Source organism: Phodopus roborovskii, unplaced genomic scaffold, assembly GCF_943737965.1.
Source record: "Phodopus roborovskii unplaced genomic scaffold, PHOROB, whole genome shotgun sequence".
Classification (NCBI taxonomy): Eukaryota; Metazoa; Chordata; class Mammalia; order Rodentia; family Cricetidae; genus Phodopus; species Phodopus roborovskii.
Window position 1 is genome coordinate 141,291 of NW_026126063.1, and position 710 is coordinate 142,000.

The window sequence follows — 710 nt, forward strand, 5'->3', positions numbered from 1 at the left end:
TCTAATGGATCAAAGACCTCAACATAAAACCAGCCACACTTAGAAGAGAAAGTTGGAGGTATTTTGAACAAATTTGTACAGGAGACAGCTTCCTGAACATAACACCAGTAGCACAGACACTGAGATTGGAAATTCATAAATGGGACCTCCTCAAATTGAGAAGCTTCTGTAAGGCAAAGTACAGAGTCAGCAAGACCAAATCTCAGGGCACAGACTGGGAAAAGTTCTTCACCAACCCCACATCTGACAGAAGGATGATCTCTACAATAGCCAAATAACTCAAGAAACTAGTTACCAACACAACAAATGAAGAGAGAATTCTCAATAGAGGAATCCAAAATGGCTGAAAGAGACTTAAGAAAGTGCTTAACAGTCATAGCCATCATGGAAATGCAAATCAAAACAACTGAGTTACCATATTATTCTTGTCAGAATGACTAAACATAGAAACACCAATGGCAGCTTATGGTGGAAAGAATGTGGGGAAAGGGTAACACTCCTTCACTGCTGGCAGGAGTGCAAATTTGTACAGCCATTTTGGAGGTCAGTATTGTGGTTCCTCAGGAAAATCGAAATCAGTTTACCACAAGCCCTGGCAATTCCACCCTTGGGCATATTACACATCCATGTAACAGAGACATCTGATCATCTGTGTTCATAGCAGCATTATTTGAAATTGCAGGAATCTGGAAGCAACCTAGAAGCCCCTC